This window comes from Narcine bancroftii, unplaced genomic scaffold, assembly GCF_036971445.1.
Source record: "Narcine bancroftii isolate sNarBan1 unplaced genomic scaffold, sNarBan1.hap1 Scaffold_114, whole genome shotgun sequence".
Classification (NCBI taxonomy): Eukaryota; Metazoa; Chordata; class Chondrichthyes; order Torpediniformes; family Narcinidae; genus Narcine; species Narcine bancroftii.
In genome coordinates, this window is record NW_027211849.1 from 821,422 (window position 1) to 841,658 (window position 20,237).

General features: G+C 42.7%; 1 long non-coding RNA gene across 1 annotated transcript in view; it reads left to right on the forward strand.

Annotated features, from left to right (window-relative positions):
- The window catches only part of LOC138750311 (uncharacterized), a 28,593-nt gene that overhangs the window by 6,626 nt on the left and 1,730 nt on the right, over positions 1–20,237 (forward strand). The window lies entirely within an intron of this gene.

A 20,237-nucleotide genomic window follows, 5' to 3' on the forward strand; every position in this document is an offset into this window, starting at 1 on the left:
TATGAGCCCAAAGGACCTCAAAACCCAGCAGCAATAGACATTCACCAGGACGAGTAGTTATATAAAGATAAGTTGTTTTTAATTATCTTTAAACATGAAAACAGAATCAAACTTTAACTTATCTCTATTAACTTAACTAACCTTAATCCCCTTCTAATTTAAGCACATGTGTATGATGTGTGTGTAAATTTAAGAAACATTATTTGGTTTACAGTTCAATCTCACTTCTCATTCTTCCAAGTTCATTGGTTGTAGGCAATTCTGATACCGTGCACAGAATTGAACATGTATAAAGTTCATCAGGCTTTGCCACTCAGGAAAGTTCTGTAGGGTTTGCAGAGAGAGATTTGTTGTTCCAGGATTTTCACAACTGAGCTACCACCATTAGTCAGCTCAATGTGTCGCTAATAAAACTTGGCCCATCAGGGTTCTCCAGATGATACCTTCTTTCTTTCAGGCTAGCCCTGTGGTCCTTCCTGTTTCACTTATTCCGAGAGTAACATCAGGCAGCCAGCACTTCCAGCGAGCACCTAGGATTAGGTGGAGGTTAAACATGTGGCTCAAGGGGTGGAGTCAGAGACTGGGTTTCAATTCTTGGACAACTGGGACCTTTTTTGGGGAAGCTGGGACCTATACCATAATGATGGGTGACATCTTAATCCCAGAAGGACCAGTCTCCTGGCGAGGGCATTTGCTAGGGCTGTCAGGACGGGTTTAAACTATTATGGTTGGGGACAGGGTTTCAAGTTAGGCAGGACGGTAGGGTGAGGGTTAGTAGGATAAGGAAAGAGACAAGTTTAGATAATTTGAGGGAGGAAAAGCAGGAAGTAGTAAACAGATACTGCAGTGAAAATTGTGAGAATGGTAGATAGGAGGATATGCAGAAGGTAGGATTTAGGAGATCCCTGAGTTGTATTTATTTTAATGCGAGGATTAATGTGGATTGACATGTGGCATTATGATGTGTGGCCATTAGCGAGACATGGTTGAAAGAAGGTTGTGACTGGCAGTTGAATGTTCCAGGATTTCACTGCTTGAGATGTGACAGAGTTGGTGGATTAAGAGGGGGAGGTGTGGCATTACATGTCAGGGAGGATATTACAGCAGTGCTGAGGCAAGATAGGCTGGAGGGCTCGTCAAAAGAGGCAGTGTGGCTAGAGCTGAAAAATAAGAAGGGTGAGGTTATTATTATGGGGATTATTAAAGTCCTCCAAATGGGGAAAGGGAACTAGGAGAGCAAATGTGCAAGGAAATAGGTGGGATATGCAGGTGAAATAGGGTGGTGTTGGTTGGGGATTTCAGTTTTCCAAACATCGATTGGGAAATGCAGTCAGTAAAAGGGCAGGATGGCTTAGTATTTATGCATTGTGTTCAGGATTGCTTTTTGCAGCAATATGTTGAGACGCCAACTGGAGTGGGAGCAGTGTTCGATCTGTTGTTTGGGAATGCAATGGGGCAGGTGACGGAGGTGAGCGTTAGGGAGAACTTCGGATCCAGTGATCATTTTGACATACTCTTAAGAACTTGAAGAGGGAAATTAGAAAGGCAAAAAGAAGGGATGAGGTGTCCATAGCTAATAAGGCGAAGGTGAATCCTCAGGGTTTTTTCAGAAATGTGAACAGTTAAAGGAGCGTTAAACATAGAATAGGTCGACTGGATGATGGGATCGGTGAACTATGTCAGGAACCGTATGAGATGGAGAAATATTGAACAATTTGTTCTCGTCTGTATTCACGAGGGAAAGGGACATTGGGCAATACAAGATAAGAGAGGCAAAGGGGTTAGTTATGGAAAGGATAAGGATTAGTAAAGTGAGAGGTTTGGAGCTTCTTGGGTCAATTCAAGTGGATAAGTCTCCTGGTCCTGATGGGATTTTTCCCAGGACTTTAAGGGAGGTCAGGGAACAAATAGCGGGGGCACTGACAGCGATTTTTCAAAGATCACTGGAGGAGGGTGTGGTGCCATGGGATTGGAGGGTTGCAAATATAGTTCTGTTGTTCAAAAAAGGCAGTAGGTGGAGTCCAAGTAATTATCGGCCAATAAGTTTGACTTTCGAGTGGGGAAGATTATGGATGGTATACTTCGAGATAGTATGTACAAATATCTGGATAGGCAGGGATAGATCAGGGGCACCCAGCATGGGTTTGTGAAAGGAAAGTCATGTTTGATGAATCTTGTTGAATTTTTTTGAAGAGTTGACAAGAAAAGTGGATGAAGGTCGGGTGGTTGATGAGATCTATTTGAATTTTAGTAAGGCTTTTGATAAGGTTCTGCATGTAAGGTTATTTAGGAAGGTTCAGTCATTAGGGATTAATAGATAGTGGGATGGGTTCAGAAGTGGCTGGGAGATAGACAGCAGAGAGTCATGGTGGACAACTATATGTCATGTTGGAAGCCTGTGACAAGTGGAGTGCCTCAGGGATCGATGCTGGGTCCCTTGTTGTTTATCATTAATATTAATGATTTAGAGGAGGGTGTGGTTAACTGGGTAAGCAAATATGCAGACGATACGAAAATAGGGGGAGTGGTGGACAGTGAGGTAGATTTTCTTGGAATAAAGGATTTGGTTTGTTTGGAAAAGATGGCAGATGGAATTTAATGTTGACAAGTGTGAGGTGCTGCATTCCGGAAAAAAAAATACAAATAGAACATATGCAGTTAAGGGGAGGGGGTAGAGGAATGAAGAGGAACAGAGGGATCTTGGAGTTATGGAACAGAGTTCACTGAAGGTGGGTTCCCAGGTAGACAGGGTAGTTAAGAAGGCATATGACATGCTGGCCTTCATAAATCATAGCATAGGATAGAGAGCAGCTGTTTAAGGCAGTGGTGAGGCCATGTTTGGAGAATTGTGTTCCGTTCTGGTCTCCAAATTATAGGAAGAATATAAATAAGGTGGAGAAGGTGCAGAGATTTATAAGAATGTTGCCTGGCTTACAGCATCTGGATTACAGGGAGAGATTAAGGAGACTGGGACTTTATTCATTGGGACGTAGGCGAATGAGAGGGGACAATATAGCTATTTAAAATTATGAAAGGAATAGATAGATGAGACATAGACAGACACCATCCCGTGAGGGAAGGGAAGGTTGGAACAAGAGGCCATGAGTTAATGGTAAGGAGGCAAAACTTTTAGAGGATGCTTCTTCACTCAGAGAGTGGAGGCAGAATGGAATGATCTTCCGAATGAGATAGTTGCGGCAGGGTCCCTTCTGTCATTTAAGAGAAGGTTGGATGTGTACATGGAGGTGAGGGGGTTGGAGGGATATTGGCGGAAATCGGGAGGATTGAGCTAGTGGAGTTGTTCTAGTGAACCGGTGCGGTCTCAAAAGGCCAACATGACCTGTTTCTGCTCTGTAAATGGTTATATGGTTACATGGTGACACAGTTTTTATTTCAATGTCCCGTCTCTCGTTACACAACTCTCTGCTCTCCACGTTCATGCTGCACATTTCTTCACTGCTGTTCTGGCTGGACTCAGAAAATGATTTTGATATTTATTCAACTTCAGTTTTGTATCTGCTTCATATCTCTGACCAAGCACAAATATTCTCACATCCTTTTGTATTTTAATCTTCATAATTTGTCCTAATAATAGACTGAAATCCTTCCACTTTTACACAGGTCCAAACCGAATGGAAAGAAAAGTCTCAATCACCTGATTACATTGAAAACATTTCTCGGAATAATTGGAGATAAGTCCATTCAATTTATATGTAGTATAGCAGAATTGATGTGGAGATTTTTATTTTTATATCTGGCATTAATCATATTTGTAACACTCTTGACACAATCCTGACCCTATTTCTTCTTGAATTTGTATATTTCAATCTTCACACCACTCTGAACAGCTTCTTTCTGAAATCGTCACATCCAAGCCCGACTCCCATCTTTCTCCTGACCTCTGCTATCCTGGTTTTGGATTTTCTCTCTGGAGAGCATCGTACATTTCATTGATAACTTTGGGTGTATTTCCCATCCAACTCTTCGTTCCATTTCACTAATTTTAGGTGGAGTCAATGTTGGTCCCTATCTTTCTCTTAAGAACGATCTAAGCGGGAGAAAACAGAAGGTCCCACTTGCCTCTCCGTATTTGTGTTTAATTGTTTGAAGAATTTCTTCCATGTAGCATCTTCAAAATATCTTATACTCTGTCGTAACATAAATTTAATATTCTATTGCCTCTGTTCATAGGCAATAACACATTTTGACATACTTTGCTTCCCCTCCTCCATTGTTGTCACATTCGTGTGGGTCCCACAGATTAAGAACCAGACCAAAGCGGAGGTACAAAGCACACATTTATTTCGGGGATGGAAACAGAACAGGGTTGATATGTTAGGCAAGCCTCTACACTTCTAATTAGGAGGGAGAAACCGACAGAGACGGGGAAATTACATGAACATACACATTCAACATTCAGGATCAAGGTGATAAAAGGTGAGGAGGAATGCAGTGGTCATTGGGGACTCCATTGTCAGAGGTACAGACAAGAGATTCTGTGAGCCAGATAGGTATACCCGCATGGCGTGCTGCCTCCCTGGTGCAAGGGTATGGGAATATCTCAAATCGGGTCCAGAGTATTCTGAAAGGAGACTGTGAGCAGCCTGATGTCTTGGTACATGCCTCATTGGGTACCAATGACATAGATAAAAAGAGGGAGGAGGTACTAAAAAAGGATTACAGCGAGCTGGGACAGAAGCTAAGAAAAAGGACCGCCAGGGTGGTGATCTCTGGATTGCTACCTGTGCCAAGTGCAACTGAGGACAAAAATGGAAGGTTAAGACAAATGAATGTGTGGCTGAGGGGCTGGTGTAAAAGACAGGGTTTTGGCTTCTTGGATCATTGGGATCTCTTTTGGGGAATTCATGACCTTTACAAGAAGGATGGGTTACACCTAGACCCAAAAGGGGTCAATATATTGGCAGCTAGGTTTGGTACAGCTGTCGGATGCGGTTTAAACTAATTTGGCAGGGGGATGGGAACCTGTATGATAGGGCAAAGGACAGGAAAGATAAAATAGGAAAAGTTAGGTTGGGCAGCGAAAGTAAAAAAATCAGAAAGAGCAGGGAAGGTAAAAAAAGCAAATTTGAAGGCTTTATATCTTAAGCATTCGGAACAAGGTAGATGAATTGGCTGTGGACATTGAGACAAACAAATACAATTTGATTGGGATTACAGAAACATGGCTGCAAGGTGGGCAAGCCTGGAACCTTAACATCCCGGGGTATACGATATTTAGGAGGGATCGGCAAGAAAGAAAAGGGGGTGGGGTAACATTGATGGTGAGAGAAGGGACCGACACGATTTACAGAAAGGATATTAACTCGGAAGATACCGAATCTATATGGGTAGAACTGAGGAATAGCAAGGGGCGGAAAACGTTAGTGGGGATGGTATATAGGCCTCCAAATAGTAATGTAGAGGTGAGGGAAGGCATAAAAAGAGAAATTAGATAAGGGAACAGCTGTCGGAGACTTTAATTTACATATTGATTGGACTAGCCAAATCTGTAAAAATACTGAGGAGGAGGAGTTCCTTGAATGTTTACGGGACGGTTATCTAGACCAATATGTCGAGGAACCAGCTCGGGAGCAGGCCATTTTAGGCTGGGTATTATGCAATGAAAAGGGGCTAATCAGCAATCTTGTTGTACGAGGTCCTTTGGGTAGGAGCGATCACAATATGATCGAATTCACACTCGACATGGAGAGTGAAGAAATTAAAACCGAGACTAAGGTCCTGAATTTAAATAAAGGGAATTATGATGGTATGTGATGGGAGTTGAGTAAGATTGATTGGGTGGTGTTTATGGGGGGGGGGGGGGGGGGTTGACGGTGGATAGACAATGGAAAGCATTCACAGATCTAATGGAAGAATTGCAGAAATCGTTTATACCAGTTTGGCATAAAAATAAACCAAAAAAGGTGACTCAACCGTGTATAACAAGGGAAATTAGAGACAGCATTAGGTCCAAAGAGAGAGCATATCAATTGGCCAAAAAAGTACCAAATCCGAAGACTGGGAACAGTTCAAGATGCAGCAAAGGGGAACAAAGGGATTAATCAAGAGGGTAAAAATAAATTACGAAAGTAAGCTTGCGGCAAACATAAAAACCAACTGCAAAAGCTTTTATAGATATGTCAAGAGGAAAAGATTGGTGAAATCCAGAGTAGGTCCTGTTAGAAATAGAAGTACCTTTAAAGAAATTGCTTGAGACAAATATTGAGAACAAAGAACATTTATTACAACAACAATGCAAAGTTGGGTGCTTCCCCTTACCCTGGGAATACACACATACACTGGGGCTCACCCAACTTTTATACAGTAAATTTCAGTATCAGAATATTCTCCCCCTTACATTCTTCTGCCCCCTGTATGGGTTTGGCAGAGGCAATCCTTCCTGCCTACGTGCAGTTTCAGTATACTTGGAGGACCAGGGGGTACCCTGTCGGTGTCTTCTTATGCCATTATTCCCATTGTCCTTATTCACATCCTAGCCCTTGTCCTCATTCACACCTTCCCGACTCTCAGGGCTACAGTCCCTTCATCTGCAGGGTTCGTTAATCTTGTCTAGGGTTTACTAGTTAAATATGCATACTTGAAAAATCTGTTGTATGGCTTACTAATTATATATGTATAACTTGCTAATACTGTCTAAGGTCTTCTAATTATTTATGCAAGCCTTGCTAATTCTATCTGGGGCTTGGCGACCCTTATCTCGTTCAGACTAACTCTACTTCTATTCTCAATTGTCTGTCCTTCTCTCCTTCATTCAGTGAACTTGCTGGTGTAAGAGATTCTTATCTTACTCAGACAGTGTCAGCTTCCTGCCTTCTAATATCCATGTCTCATGTTGTTTGCACTGGCTTCTTCATTTACTTATCTATCAATTTTATTTTCTTCATGTTCATATTGCAATGTTAGTTTTTCTCATCTCTCACAATCCTCACTTTTCTTTTACATCAGTAATACTGATCTCACGCAATGATCAGTGTTACTGATCTCAGTGTTACTGGTCTCTCACAATCCTCCGTTTTCATTTAGATCAGTATTACTGATGCGGTAAAGTGGAACTTGTCGGTTTTCCCAGCTGGTCAATAAACGGATAGCAGTTTCCATGTCCTCAGAAAGATGTGGGGAAGCGTACATCCTTTGGGTGTAAGTGTTCTGACGAAAGGGTTGATGAGTTAAACGATGTGTACCAGTCTGTATGTAGGGAAGCAGTAAGATGGTGAGAGTAATGAGTCCAGCTGTTAAAAGGGTTGCGAGTATCAGATTCCAGTAACCGGTGAAAAGTCCAGTCCATCCCGCAGAGGACCGAGGTTGCAAAGTCTGTCCCTGGGCATGGGAAGTTTTTTGACGTCCTGAAGAAGAGTTCTTAACCGCCTGCCCGTTGTGAGTAGTGTCTTTAAGGAGTCTTTCACAAGTGCTGCGTTCAGCAGCGAAGCTGTAATCGAGAGGCAGGCGGTGTTGTTGAAGTGTGTCTGGTAAACGTCGTTTATCTTCAGCCCGTAACCTCAGGGCCATTGTGTTGTGTTGGATGATAATGCCCAAGGCTGCATGGATTCTGATTAGATGTTTCAGATGGCAAGGAGCGTTAGCGATCTGTAGCCGCTGTTGCCGTTTATAACTGGAACTTCCCTTAACGATGAAGTAGTAAGGATTGTAAATGCCGGCGGAACCCAAAGGATGTTTGAGAAAAGACCAGACTGGGGAGGATTGTGCATTACGATTAGAGATGTGTGTTACAGTCTGAGTAGAATTGAAGTTGTGAGTCGAAGCCTGTCTGTGTACATTAGCAAACGTCTTCTCTCTCTCTCTCTGACAGGTGCATTGGTTACTAACATTCAGTGTGTCTGTGTCATATCGCTGTCTTTGTGCTACAGGTTTAGAACTCATACCTTTAATATCTATGTGGGAAGTTAAGTGATGGTCTCTACAGCTGTTCTGGTCCCCTGGTCCATATTGGAATCCCTTGTTAAAACATATCTTACTATGGCTAAAAACTAAATCTACACCTTGTCTAAACTCTAAAGGAAAAAAATTGTGACCTCTGCTGCCCCTATTCCAGGAGGACTTAATAATTAAGTGATGTCCCAGAAATGGAGAAGCAACAATTAAACAATTGTTTAACAATTAAACAATTCTTGGTAAAGAATAAAAACAACATTACGGCACTTTTTCACGGCGTAGTGTAAGTTTCAGGTCAGAAGGATGAGGCACTGCACGCCAGGTGGAGGGTTGAGTCTGACTGTCTTGATCCTGTGGTTCGGTAGCTGGTTTAATCCATTGGATGTGGGTCCAGCCTTTTTCTCTTGTTCGCACGGCAGTGTCTGAAATCAAAAGGACACAGTAGGGACCATCCCAGGCAGGTTTCCGTTGGTTATCTTGCCATGCTTTGACATAAACCCAATCACCAGGTTTAATAGAATGGATAGGAAATTCCAGGGGTGGAGTTTGGGCTAATAATCCCTTCTGTTTCAGGTCGTGAATAGAAGTAGAAAGACCCTGTAGAAATTTTGAAATGTATTGATCATTAGCCTCAGGGTTAGGGGTATCAGTGTGGAATCCCATAAATGGAAGTCCAAACATCATTTCGTATGGTGAGACTGCAAGGTCTTTACGAGGGGCTGTGCGAATTCTAAGCAGGGCTAATGGTAAAGATTTAATCCAGGAGAGGCCAGTCTCTTCATGAAGTCGAGTGAGTTGATTTTTCAAAGTTTGATTCATTCTTTCAACTCGACCTGAACTTTGGGGGTGCCATGGGGTATGTAGTTGCCAGTCTATTCCCAGTTTCTTGCAGACACCCTGGAGAACCTGAGAGGTAAAATGTGTTCCTCGGTCTGAATCAATGGTTTGAATCAGACCATATCTTGGAATCACAGATTCAATAAGTATTCCGATTACAGTGATAGCTCGATCATTCGGGGTGGGGAAAGCTTCAACCCATCGTGTAAAATGATCTACCATGACTAGAATGTATTTGTAAATACCAATTTTAGGAAGTTCTGTAAAATCAACTTGTATGCGTTGAAACGGGCGAACTGCGATGTCGCGACCGCCAGGCAGTACAGGGCACATAGATTTCTTATTGATTCTCTGACAGATCGGACAGCTGCGAGTAGTAAGTTTAGCAATTGTATATATACCGGAGCAGTATAAAGATCGTTGAAAGGCATCAACAAGCGCCTGAGTTCCCCAATGTGTCTGTTGGTGTAGCTGATCTACCACTTGGCGGGCTAATGCTTTGTTAAGGACTTGACGTCCGTCTGCTGTCCACCACAACCCGTCGGCAGTTTGGCGAAATCCCTGATCTTTCATTGAGACCTCCTCTTCCCGTGAAAATATGGAGGTTTTTTTAATCTCTAGTGGTGTGGGCAGTAATAGGTGGATGTGAATATTTTCCACAAGTGCAGCCTGTTTGTCAGCTGCATCAGCCTGTCTGTTGCCGTTAGCTTCAGGACTGTCACCACTTTGATATCCTCGGACATGCACTACGGCTATTTCAGTCGGGAGCGTCAGAGCATCTAGGGATTGGACAATTAAGTGTTCATGGGCTAACTTCTGTCCTTTACCAGTTATCATTCCCCGTTCTTTCCAGATCTTCCCAAAGGTGTGGACTACACCAAAAACGTACTTAGAGTCAGTGTAGATAGCGTCTATTTTGTTCTCTAAGCCGTGGAGTGCTCTACATAGGGCGTATAATTCACAGGATTGCGCTGACCAATGACCAGGGAGGCGACCGGCTTCAATCACTAGTCCTTGCTTCCCATCCACTACACTGTACCCACTATAGCGAGTTCCTGCAATGCATCGTGAAGAGCCGTCAATAAACCACCTTTCACCTTCTTTTAAAGGGACATCAGTTAGATCTTCCCTAATTTTGGTTTGTAGATCTATGACTTCTAAGCACTCATGTTCTAATTCATTTGTGGAATTGTCCAAATTTGGAGCAACGAGGAAGGCTGCTGGGTTAAGGGTTTTAGTCGTGAGCAAGGTCAAATCATCCCTATCCATTCGGATCGTTTCATATTTTAAAATTCTAGGGTCCGTGAGCCATCTCCCAGCACGTTATAAGAGAATATTGCGGACTGTGTGAGGGGTGTGAACTATCATAGGGGCGCCGAAAGTAATTTTCCGTCCTTCCTCAACTAAAACAGCAGTGGCTGCGATGGCTTGTACACATTCTGGCCAGCCACGACAAATGGGGGCTAAAATCTTTGATAGAAAAGCCACTGGTTGTCTATAGCCTGCCCTGTCCTGGGTTAGTACTCCGGTGGCTACACCTCCTTTGGCATTAGTATATAAATCAAAAGGCTTATTTAAGTCGGGTAGTGCCAAGACTGGGGCACGCGTAAGGCTATGTTTAACGAAGTCAAAATCTTTAATCTCATCGTCTGTCCAGACAAGAGCTTCGGTTTCTATAATCGTGAGTTTATCGTAAAGAAATTTGACAAGGCTAGAATAATTTTCCATCCAGGTTCTACAGAATCCCACTAAGCCAAGGAATTTCCTAAGTTCCTTGGCATTTTTGGGAGGGGGAATCTGCAGAATACCACGTATCCTCTCTGGACTTATTTTCCTAGTTCCCTGACTTACCAGATGACCTAAGTATTTAACTTCTGATTGAACAAATTGTAATTTGGATTCGCTCACCCTGAGACCTTTTTTATCTAAAAAATTTAAAAGTGCAACAGTAAATTCTTTAGCCAATTCGTATGTTCTTCCAATAATTAACAAGTCGTCTACGTATTGTATTAGCTGACAATTGTCTCTCCGAGGAGCCTCATCTAGTATCTGTTCCAGGACCTGACCGAATAAATTTGGAGATTCTGTAAAGCCCTGAGGAAGGACAGTCCACTGGTATTGATTTTTACGTCCAGTAAAAGGGTTTTCCCATTCAAAGGCAAACATGTCTCTGCTTTCTGTTGCTAACGGACAGGTCCAGAAAGCATCTTTGAGGTCAATCACACTAAACCATTTACTATGGGGATCGATTTTACTCATGATCGTATAGGGATTAGGTACAACAGGGTGACGGGTGAGAATGATTTTGTTCAACTCCCTTAAGTCCTGTACTAATCGATAGGTACCGTCTGGTTTCTGGACAGGTAAAATCGGGGTATTAAAGGGTGACATACGAGGTTCGAGTATACCATCCTTAAGCAGCTGGTCAATTACGGGCTGCAGACCTTTGCGGCCAGCCATAGGAATTGGGTACTGTTTTCTTCTAATTGTTTGTTGCGAGTCTTTTAAAGTAACTTGGAGGGGAGGAATGTCTAAAACTCCTCTATTGCCTTTTTCTGCCCATACTCTTGGATTGATAAGTTCTTGATCTTCCTCGCTTAAAATATAAAATTGAACCCGATGCCTGATTCTAGTGGTCTGGTACCGATAGCCAATTGGTCCTGTAAGTCTCATCCTAATAAGCATACTCCAGCCTGGGGAAGTAGTAGAAGATCCTCTACTATTACCTTATTTCCCATTTGGATTCTGACCTCTCTTAATACAGGGACTGTGAAGTCTCTTCCTCCCACCCCCGAAACTATCATTGTCCCTTCTATTTTAACCCCCTTTGGTTGGTGTAAAATACTAGATCGGGCTGCTCCAGAATCAACTAAAAATATCATGTTGTCACTGTGGGGTCCTATGCATAAATTAACTAATGGTTTTCCGTGCAGCCCCACAGTGTGTATTGACTGAGAACCGTGACCCCCCTATTCATAATCTGCTTCTATCAGGGCATAGGATCGTGTGTCCCTGGCTCGCAGTGGGCAATCCTTTTTAAAGTGTCCTTCCTTTTTACAATGGAAACAGACAAATGTTCCCGTTTCCCCAATCTCTACCTGGGTTTCTAAGGTGCCCCGGGAAGGGTCTTCGTCCCCGGAATCCTCCTCTACTCCTCCCTCCACTGGGGTCCGCACTTCCCCACCCGTGGCTTCCCTCACCGCATACAGGAGCTGGCACACAGTCCCTATCCTTTTTATGTCGCTCATCTACTACCTCTCTGACTGCTTGGATTAATGTTTTTGCCTTCCCTATTTGCTTATCTTCAGACCTCTGGACAAATGCTTTCTGTGCAATCTGTAGTAGCTGGGTAATTCCTTGCTCATGCCAATTTTCTGTTTTTTGTAATTTTCTTCTAATGTCTGGGGCTGAGTTGGTAACAAAACCAGTTTGTACCAATTGTTGCCCTGCTGGGGATTCTATGTCGAGACCCCCATATTGCTGTATTGCCGTGCGCAATCTATTCAGAAATGCGGAGGGGGTCTCGTCGGGACCTTGGGGAACCTCAAAGGCTTTCTTGAAATTCTGTCCCTTTGGGACAGATTCCTTGATTCCTCTTATCAAATTAACCCTGTACTCTTCCATCAATACCCGACCGTCATTGGTATTTTTATCCCAATTAGGTCTTGCCAAGGGGAATTTAGTTTCTCCTGGGACCGCATCTAGTCCCCCTTGGTGATCCCTATCCCAGACTTTAATCCCTGCCTGGCGGATCATTCCACGCTCATCCAAAGTAAACAGGGTCCTAAAGATAGATGTTAACTCCTCCCAAGTATATAGATTTGGTCCCAAAAATTGGTCTAACTGTTCGGCACATCCCTGGGGATCTTCTATCAGGGAGGTGAGTTCTTTCTTAAAGTTACGCACTTCAGTACTGGTCAGGGGCACATTTACGAAACCGAGACCCTATCCTACGGGAACTTCCCGCAGGGGTCGCATCCAGTTGGTTTCTGGCTTATTAGGTCTGGGTTCCTGCCCCCTGGGAGATGGATTGGGGGGCTCTGCCCTTTCTTCCTGAAGAGTCTCACACTGTTCTGAATTAAAGTTTCCTCTCTCTCCTGTCAACGGGGGTGGTAATCGAGTGCTTTGTGAGCGAGTCATCATACCACTCCTGCTCTCTTCTCTCTTCTCTAGTGGTGGGGGAGGTGGGAAAGGTGCAGAAGGGTAGGTTATAGGAGGGGGAGGAAAGATAGGAGCCGGCATAGGAGGAACATAAGGTGGAGGGAGGGAATGTAGCACATCCCACCCTTGTGGTTCAGGGACAAAAGGTTCCTCATCTCTCTTGTCCCTGTACTCTTTCTCTTTCAAAACCAATTGATCACACGATCCCGTAAGCCAGCAGGCTGCATATTCCTTGCTCTCTAGGTTCTCTCCCTGGTTTTGATAGAGCCAGATGTTCAAAGCTTGACACATCCAGTCATCCTCGGATCCGAGTTTTGGCCAGTACACGGAGCTCCCTTTTATCGGGTATTTAACCCAGTCCCTACAACAATACCTGACCATGGTCAGTTTGTCCTTTCCACGGGTCCTTCCCGTGCCCCAGTCAGATAACATCAACCCAAGCGGGCTGTGTGTAGTTATCTGATCCTCACATCCTTTAACAGGACTCTCTTCCTTGCTACCCATATTTCCCATACTGATAGGCAAGTAAAATTCCTCTTACCGGGTTCCAGTAGCAAGGCTCTAGGGCGCTTCCTTAACGTTCTTCCGTTGTTTGTTCTCAATGCCTCTTCTCGGATATCACTCGCTTCTTCCACTGACCAGCCACCCGTCGTCCGTGAGTCCAGCTGAATCAGCTGGGATGCACCTACTCTCGTCGTCGGGCACTCTGTCAGTGGAGGGAGTGTGATCCCGGATAAGACCCCATTTGTTAGAAATAGAAGTAACTTTAAAGAAATTGCTCGAGACAAATATTGAGAACAAAGAACATTTATTACAACAACAATGCAAAGTTGGGTGCTTCCCCTTACCCTGGGAATACACACATACACTGGGGCTCACCCAACTTTTATACAGTAAATTTCAGTATCAGAATACCCTCCCCCTTACATTCTTCTGCCCCCTCGATGGGTTTGGCAGAGGCAATCCTTCCTGCCTACGTGCAGTTTCAGTATACTTGGAGGACCAGGGGGTATCCTGTCGGTGTCTTCTTATGCCATTATTCCCATTGTCCTTATTCACATCCTAGCCCTTGTCCCCATTCACACCTTCCGGACTCTCAGGGCTACAGTCCCTTCATCTGCAGGGTTCGTTAATCTTGTCTAGGGTTTACTAGTTAAATATGCATACTTGTAAAATCTGTTGTATGGCTTACTAATTATATATGTATAACTTGCTAATACTGTCTAAGGTCTTCTAATTATTTATGCAAGCCTTGCTAATTCTATCTGGGGCATGGCGACCCTTATCTCGTTCAGACTAACTCTACTTCTATTCTCAATTGTCTGTCCTTCTCTCCTTCATTCAGTGAACTTGCTGGTGTAAGAGATTCTTACCTTACTCAGACAGTGTCAGCTTCCTGCCTTCTAATATCCATGTCTCATGTTGTTTGCACTGGCTTCATTCATTTACTTATGTATCAATTTTATTTTCTTCATTTCTTCATGTTCATATTGCAATGTCAGTTTTTCTCATCTCTCACAGTCCCTTGCGGTCAGAATCAGGGGAATATATAATGGGGAATAAGGAAATGGCAGACCAATTAAATTCTTACTTTAGTTCTGTTTTCACAAGAGAGGATACAAATAACCTCCCAAGGATGTTGGGAAACATAGAGACTAATGTAAGGGAGGAGGTGAAAGAAATCAGTATCTCTAAGGACATGGTCTTGGGGAAATTGAAGGGATTGAAGGCCGATAAATCCCAAGGGCCTGATAATCTACATCCTAGTGTACTTAAGGAAGTGGACATTCTGAATTATTTTCCAGAACTCAATAGACTCAGGATCAGTGCCCATGGATTGGAGGGTAGCTAATGTTACCCAACTATTTAAAAACGGGGGTAGAGAAAAAGCAGGGAATTATAGGCCGGTGAGGCTTACATCAGTAGTGGGCAAAATGATGGAATCCATTATTAAGGATGTAATAGCGGAGCCTATAACTAGCAGAGAAGGGATCGGACAGAGTCAACATGGATTTACAAAAGGAAAATCGTGCTTGACAAATCTATTGGAATTCTTTGAGATGGTGACAGGTAATATAGATGGGGGAGAGCCAGTGGATGTGGTGTACCTGGACTTCCGAAAGGCCTTCGATAAGGTCCCACATAAATGTCTGGCATGCAAAATCAAGGCTCATGGGATTAGGGGCAAGGTATTGATGTGGATTGAGAACTGGCTGGCAGATAGAAGACAGAGAGTTGGGATAAATGGCTCGTTTTCTGAGTGGCAGGCGGTGACCAGTGGGGTGCCACAGGGATCTGTATTGGGACCCCAACTGTTCACAATTTACTTTAATGATCTAGATGAGGGGATTGGATGTAATATCTCCAAATTTGCAGACGACACTAAGCTAGTGTGCACTGAAGAGGGGGTCAGGAAGCTCCAGTGTGATTTGGATAAATTGGGGGACTGGGCAGATACATGGCAAATGCACTACAATGTGGATAAATGTGAGGTTATCCACTTTGGTAATACAAACCAGAGGGCAGATTACTATTTGAATGGCAATAGATTGGGAGATGGGGAAGTGCAGAGAGACCTAGGGGGTTCTTGAGCACCAGTCACTGAAGGTGAGCATGCAGGTACAGCAGGCGGTTAAAAAGGCAAATGGTATGTTGGCCTTCATATCAAGAGGGTTTGAGTATAGGAATAAGGATATCTTACTGCAGCTGTACAGAGCCTTGGTGAGACAACACCTGGAGTATTGTGTGCAGTTTTGGTCACCTTATCTGAGGAAGAATGTTCTTGCAATGGAGGGAGTGCAGAGGCGATTCACCAGGCTGATAACTGGAATGGCAGGAATGACTTATGAGGAAAGATTGCGCAAATTGGGATTGAACTCGCTGGAGTTGAGAAGATTGAGAGGGGATCTCATAGAGACATATAAAATTCTGGCAGGACTGGACAGAATGGATGCGGAAGGGATGTTTCAAATGGTGGGGGAGTCCAGAACCCGGGGCCATGGTTCGAGGATAATAGGCAAACCATTTATGACTGAGATGAGGAGGAATTTATTTACCAAGAGGGTGGTGAATCTGTGGAATTCATTGCCACAGAGGGCAGTAGAGGCAGGTTCATTGAATATATTTAAGAGGGAATTAGATATATTTCTTCAGTATAAAGGAATTAGGGGTTACAGAGAGAAGGCGGGGACGGGGTACTGCACTTTAAGATCAGCCATGATCTCTTTGAATGGCGGAGCGGGCTCGAAGGGTCGAATGACCCACTCCTGCTCCTATCTTCTATGTATCTATGTAAGCTATATGGGGAAAACACCACTGTCAAGTCTTCTGCCTTAAAGGAGTAAATATATTCAAATGGGCAGTAGATCAAGAGATGGAAACAGTGAAATCAGACAGAGGTGAGTGGCTGCTTAAATTAGAAACATTCGTGTTCATGCTATAGAGTTTAAGGCTGCCCAGGAGGAATATAATGTGTTTTCTTTAAGATTGTTTGCCCTCATCCTGGCGAAGGATGGGGCCAACAGACATGTTGCTGGAAGGGTTCGAGAATTGATATGGTAGGTCACAGGAAGCTCAAGTTTAGATCCACAGAGCACAGGTGTTTAGCAAAATGGCCACCCAGTCTGTATTAGTTCTTGCTGATATTGAGGTCAGCTGAGTCTACCAAATGTATTAGATTAGGTTGGATTGGGGTGAACGTGAAGCTCTGCCTCACCTGGAAGGCCTGATTGTGGCCTTGGATGGAGGTGAGAGGAGATGTAGGGACAAGTTTGGCAATTTCTGCAGTTCCAATGGGGAGTGCATCAGGTGGTGGTGGGTGGAGAGGGAAGTGCCTTCGAGGGAGTCACAGAAAGACGTGCACCTATGAAAAAAGGATATGAGTGGAGCGGGTTAGATGTAGCAGGTTAGAGGATGGTGCTGATGTTGGAAGTGTCCAAGGATAACGTGTCAGATGTGGCAGCTGATGGGTGGTAAGTGAGAAATCTGCGGGATTCTGTCCGTGTTTTGCCGGAAAGGAGATGGGGTAAAGGCAGAGAGATAATTGGAGATATGGTTGCAGGCTTTATCAATGACTGTATGGGGGAATCGGCAATTATTGAAGAAATAAGACATTTTGGGTATCCAGGTATGAAGACCTAAACTTGGGGTTGTTACAGGCCCAGAGGACCCCAAAACCTAGCAGCAATAGAAAATCACCAAGACAAACGGATACTTCAACAAATGTCTTTTTAATTTCCTTGAAACAAAAAAACAGGATCAAACTTTAAACTATCACTATTAATGTAACTGCCTAACATTAACCCTTTATAATTCTAAGCACAGGTGTATTTAATGTGTATAAAGTTCTTTGACACTCTTACAAGTTCACCGGTATCTATCAATTCTTATACTGTGCACAGAATTCAACATTTATGACTTTTCACCAAGCTCTGGTGCTTAAAAGTAAATGTTTACCCTCCACGAAGGCACTTGTTGGTTTCAGAGAGGGATTTCTTGCTCATTGGACACACAAAAACAGATTCCCTCTGATCAGCCACTTTGGTGTCTTGCCAAAGAAACTTTCACCATCAGAGTTTTCCAAATGATAACCTCCTCTGCAGGTCACCATTGAGTACCTTTTGTTTCACTTATTTCAGGTGAAACACCATTTCTAGCCAGCCATTTTCTCTTGTATGTAGAACAAGGTTTTTCAACAGGCTGAACTGAGAACTCACAAACCGTCTTCAAAATGGGGTTTCAACAAGATGCCAGCTTGCCATCTCTCTCTCTTTTAGCAAAAAGCCTATTTGGTGTCTCCTCTCTGCTTGCAAAAGCACATGACCTTCTTAGAACAGTTAACTTCTGAGTCCAATAATATGTTGTTTTAAAAACAATATTCCATTTTGCACCCGCTTTTGAAATTATTTAGCTAGACAGTCTTTGCAAAGGCTCTCGGCGGCTCTCGGCGCCTGCATGACTCACTCTCGGCAAAGCTCTTGCATTTTAAGTAAGAGCTGTTTTGCAAAGTGTTTGTATTTGTTTGTGACCTATACAACTCCTACAATCTATCCTTCAAAAACATCTCTATATACAATGTAAAATATATAATCTGTCACAGGACAGATGCAGCAGAGGAGTTGTGATAAAATTAATGGTGTCCTTGCAAAAAAATAAGTGGGAAGAGGTATAATCCAGGTAGCTCTGGTGAGTGGAGTTTATAATAGTTTGAAACTTGAACCTCTCTCTCTATTTCAGGAGACAATTTACTCTCATGTATTTAAAATGTGTCATATCACACAAAATTGTTTTTTTCTTGGTGAAAGACAGACAGATTCGCCATTGGCAGAAATTGGCTGAAATGCCTCTTGCAGCCAGAGAAGGAAGGAAAAGAGAGTCACTCTCCCCCACCCCCACCATCCCGAATCCTGGGTCAAGTCACTGAGGGTCTGTGGATTCTCTTTCAGTGCTCACAGACCAATCCAAGCCATTGGTAATGCGAGCTCCAGTTTTGAACCTCTGACACGATTAGGAATCCTTCAGCACCCACTCATATCCCAGGTCTGACACCCTTTTAGCCAGTCTTCAACCAGTCTCTAGGAATCCACGGCCTGGTGTGAGTTCCTTGACTGCTTTATCCGGAAGCCCACAGCCTGCATGGGTTCCTCTCCTCAAGTCCTTCAGCTGCAGAACCCCTCACTGGACTGCTTCCATTGTCACTGACCTGTAGATTGAATCCTCTGCTTCTAAGATGTTGATGGGGTTTGGTCTTCTTGTTTTCTGGTGCCCTGCGCTAGTCCTGCGCTTCCCTAGAGTTCGCGGTGCCGAGGAAATTTAACACATCTAAATTAAAATTTTACAACTTAGAGGAGAATCTCCCATGTCTAGAGGGATGGAAAGGGCATTATTACAAATTGAAGCCTAATATTTGAATATTCATGTGCCAAATTTGGAAAAGCATAGAGTATATATTTCTCAAGCTAGATGTAATTTTTTCCAAAAGAATACAACTTTGAATGTTTGCATGTCATCTTGGCATCCCTAAAAATATATCTGATTTCCAACTAATGAAATACATTTCCTCATCACCACTAAGGCTAATTTAACAAATTTCAATTGATATATTAATAGTTTTAATTTGGGCCTTGTTCATTCAATATTTCCTAATAAAAATAAAGTTTGATTTTGCGGAAAAACATCTCCTGTAGCTTGTTTCAAAAAATTTATAATTCTCCCTAAAAAGATCTTACATTAGGACAAAGATAAGTTGAATGCAAGAAAGTTGCTACATCTTCACCACACTTAAAACATTGATCTGATAATTCTGATTTTATTCTAATCAATTTCTCTAGTGTAAGAAGTAACTGTAGAAGAAAAACTAGTTGTAAATTCCTTCCTCACTGCTGTAGTGTGGAACTCTGGTCAATAATTCCAGACTGCTGAGTTGAAGTGAATTAATACAACTCCCCTGGATCACGTGATCCCTATTGCCAAATCAGCTTCCTGCAGTGCTTTTCATATCCAACTGCGTGAGTCACCTGATTCTAGGTGTAGCTTTCAGATAAAATCCTTGCTGACATCTGGTACATGACTGATGTAAAAACAATTATACTGAACTAATTTATATCATACATTACTACAACAGTCAAATCCATTTCCCACATTTGTCTAGACTTATGAACTCCTCATTTAAAAATTCCTACTAGCAATAAAGAATACATTATCGAAGTAAACATTTTAACAATTCCTCTTTATAAGGAATTTCTATTTCAGTACAACATGGTTGGTCCTAACTTATCCTCCAAATATTTCCTTAGTTGGAAAGAGCAAAAAAGATTGCAATGAGTTATACGATATTTATTTCTCAGTTGCTCAAATGACATTATTTTACCCCTTTCATCACAATCTTCAACATTTATAATCCCCTTACGAAACCAGCTATTCAGAAATTGATGATCCTTCGAAAAAGAGACGAGGATTTGTATATCCACTTACACCAATTTCATAATTTATTTTATTCCATATATTAATCAAATGTTTAAACAATGGTTTATCTTTATCACCAACCATTAACTTCAATTCCCACTTGGATATAAATTCTTCTGCTTTTCCTCTCTCCTATTTTATTTGATTCAAATTTAACCCATGGCAATTTTTTCCCTTTCAAAAAAAGAAGCAAGAAATCTCATTTGAGCTGTTCGATACTAATTTTCAAAATGAGGAAGATGTAGTCCTGTCAATGTAGAATTTGCATTGAGAGAAACGCAGCTGTCTTTAGTTATCTTATTGAATTGGCTAAAATGGCATAACATGAGAGCAAATATCCTGGAGGAGTGTGGGTCACGTGTAGC